The following is a 3,827-nucleotide window of genomic DNA, read 5'->3' as shown; positions in this document are numbered from 1 at the left end:
CTATTCAAACAATATTGTTATGCGTTCTCATGGGGTGCCTGAAGTTTGAATAGGTGTAGCATTCTTAACCAGGGTTGGAAGCTTTTAAAAACAGATTCCAGGCCTCACCACCCCAAGATTCTGATTCAGTAGCTGTGAATGGGGCTCAGAGTGTATGTGTGTATGAGTGTGTGTGTGTGTGTGTGAGAGAGAGAGAGAGAGAGATTGATCTTGATGTACACCTCCATTTGAAAGTCTCAGAACTAAGTAAGGTGTTTTCCTTCAGTTGGATCAGAGAGGAATTAATCAAATAACAGTCACTGGTCCCGTGCTGGGCAAATGGTTGATTACTTGGGCCAAATCCATCTCTGCTACCAAACATTGTGGCTGGATGAAAGAAAAGAGAAGGAAGAAATAATGATTTCCATTACCAAGAAGTAAAGGTAAGGGGAAAGTAAGAGTAACTGAAAATGACAATAACACCAAGCAGTGGCTTAGTAGTGCCAGGCACTTTTCCTGCAAGGGTTATTACTCCACTAGAGGGGGAAATGAGACTCAGTTGTCTCAAGCAACTTGCTCAAGGTCACACACCTGTTACGGGGCAGAGCCAGAATTCCTCCTCAGGCTTGAATGATCTGAACAGCATGTGCTGACCTGGGGAAGACCCCAGGAATGGAGTTAAGAGTGAGGGAGAAATCCAGAAGCAGACTGCCCCATAGCCATAGGAAGGCTCCCGAGGGTTGCTTATGTACCCAATATCAACAAGCTATGGGGTGGCTCATGGCTGTTGCCTTCTCATCAAGGACTCCAAACTACTTTTCACCTCTCACAAATCTTGTCTCTTTCTCCTCATGCAGTTTGCTCTGCTGAGCGAAGCACCCCATACCAGGCATAGAAGGAAGATGAGTATTGCTTTCATATTTTTCTGAGCAGGGAGATGGGTGTAGATTTCAGGTCTCCCTCACAGTTACTCTTTCCTTGGCTCCATTTCCAATCTCTTGAAGGTGCAGCTGAGTGGTTTGGCTGTGAGGATTGGGAAGGATATAAAGAAGGCAGGAGAGGGGACAACTTCTGTTCTGTCACCGTGGCTGCTCTTAACTGGCTTTGCTCCAACCAGCTCTTGACAGTGTTAAAGTGGTATTTCTAACACATGAAGTGGTTGCTCTCACAGGGTTCAGATGGGCTTATCTCCCCTCCTTGACTACACTAACGCCCCTCAGAGGGCAGGAACCCTGCCTTGTATTTCTTTATCGTGACATGCTCACTCCCAGTGCTGACAGGATGCTCTGTAAGTTATTGTCGTTTGGTTGACTGGCAGTAAGTGCCTTTTAAATTGGAATGCTCAGGGTGGAAATAGTTTCTCAGCTGTTCTTGGTCACCATCCTTAATCATCCTCTGTTAGTGTCTGGATTCTCCCAGTTGACATGTGTTAACGCATGTGGACTCACTGGACAGCCACTTCAGTGCTGCCTTCATCAACACCCCCACTTTGTTTTCCCCACTCTGTTGTGTTGGGTCCACACCTGAGTCATGCCCACTGTCTGCTGTCTGTAGGTCTGTGTTTGCGCTGCCTTGACAAATTCTTGCTCATATCAACTGCTGTTTAGCAATACTTTTTATTCACCTTTTGCCAATTTTCTAATGCTATGGTTGGTCTGGACATTCTCCATGCTTCTGCTTTACCTCCAGTTTCCATATGATTTTATCTTTTTCCTAAAGAGAAATCCATAAGTTCTAACTTTGTTATGACTTGCTTGCTCCTTAAGCTCTTGTCATCTGGTTTCCACCCTCCATTTTGTATTGTTCACCCTGGAAAAGACTCCCATATCCTTCAAGAAGCAGTAGTTTCTCTGCAGCCTTTGATGCTGTGGGCCACTCCCTGGTCCTGACACTCCTTCTTGCTTTTGCTTCTTTAATATTCTGTGTGCCTCTGTTTCTTCTGGTACTACTATTTCTCCATCCAGGACTTCCCAAGATTCAGTCTCTGCATGTATGTCCTTAGAGATGCCTTTCACTCCCATAGCTTCAGGTATGACCACCTCTAAGCTGGGTCATGCTTCCAGTTGTCTATTGGAGTTTTCCACTTGTCTGCCCTACTATTGTTTAAAACTTAAGATATCTCAAATTGAATTTATTTCCTCCCAAAAACTGTTCATTTTTTTTTCTTTTTCTTTTTCTTTTTTTTTTTTTCTTTTTTTATTATGTTTCTCACCCTCCTGACTGTTCATTTTTTTCTACTTGCTCCAGGGCTCCAGGTCTCTACCCAATCATTAATTAGAACAATCCATTGATCATGAAAATCTGTGATTCCTTTATAGCCACTCTCTATCCCATCTATTCATTTCCCACTGCCACTACCCTAATTCTGGCCTTTATCTCCCATACATGGACTATTGAAATTAATAAGTTAAAATACTTTTGTTAGAATGTACTCTTCAACTCAAGACATCCAGTAGTTCTCCATTATTTACAGAATCAAATCTAAACTTCTTAGCCGAATATTTAAGACCTTTCTTAATCTAATCCCAACTTTGTTGTTCCCAGCATTTCTTCCTCTATCATATTTGCCTTAAACAAAAAAATGAATCCAGAGAAACTATTCTGCTCATAAGTTCCCAAACACTTTATGTTCTCGTCCTTCCACCCACCTGGTACATTCTTCCCTCATATTCCCTTATCTTTTGGGCTAACCTTCCTTCAAATCCAGCTCAAATGCTACCTTTCACAAAACTCCTTCACCATCTCCATCTAAGTTAATCTCGTCTTCCCATAAACTCCCTGCATTTTATGAAATTATGTAAATTACATTTTGCATGTTAAATTATTGCTTAATTTTTCTTCTGTTATCTTTCCAACTAGATCTTTGCTAGACCCCCACTGGCGTCTAGCTCAGACTTAGTAAATGTTATCTCTTCTCTTCTGAGTTTCTGTAAATTTATAAATACAAGCTACCTCTGTGAATTGCTTCCCAAGCCTGTGTGTTTCAGAGAGCAAACACCTTAGGCAGGATTAACTATATGCAGGTATGGATATTTTGTTGTTCTTTTTTCCAGACAAAATCTTGTTTATTGGCTACTTATGTGTCTTAGTCCATTTGTGCTGCTATAATAGAATACCACAGACTGGGTAATTTGTAATGAACATATATTTATTTGGCTCACAGTTCTGCAGGGTGGGAAATCCAGTATCAAGTTGTGGGCGTATTGAGAGGGCCTTCTTGTTGCATCATAACATGGCAGAAGACATCACATGGTAGAAGGCAAAGAGAGAAGAGGACCAACTGATCACTTTATAACAGCATTAATCCTACCTGTGAGGGCAGAGCTCTTGTGGCCTAATCACCTCTTAAAGATCCCACCTCTTAATATTGTTACAGTGGCAATTTAATTTTACCATGAGTCTTGGAGAGCATAAACATTCAAACCATAGCACTATAAAACTGTGTGTACCTCAACTCATTACATTTTGCCTTTTCTTTGGCAGATCAGAAAAGGAAAAGCAAGGTAGACAACAAGTTGTATTCTCTTCCAAGTAACCTCATCTATCATACAATGGCTAGTTTCTTTCTTCATGCTTAAGTAACTCAAAGAAGAAGGAGAAGAAGAAGAAGAAGAGGAGGGAGGGGCAGGGGGAGGAGGAGGAGGAGAAAAAAAGAAAGAAAAGAGAGAAAGAAAGAAAGGAAGAAAGAAAGAAAGAGAAAGAAACTTTGTAATAGGATCTGATTTAAGAAGTATGTGGAATGGGAAAAAATAGAAATTTACACAATACGAACAGCTTTAGTGTATCTAGGTCATGAATTAATTTATATTTCCAAGCACCTCCTACACTCGTTTACCAAAAAGGAAAGA

Source organism: Lemur catta, chromosome 1 (genome assembly GCF_020740605.2).
Source record: "Lemur catta isolate mLemCat1 chromosome 1, mLemCat1.pri, whole genome shotgun sequence".
Taxonomy (NCBI): domain Eukaryota; kingdom Metazoa; phylum Chordata; class Mammalia; order Primates; family Lemuridae; genus Lemur; species Lemur catta.
The sequence above is the reverse complement of the archived record's forward strand: the minus strand, read 5'-3'. Positions refer to the sequence as shown.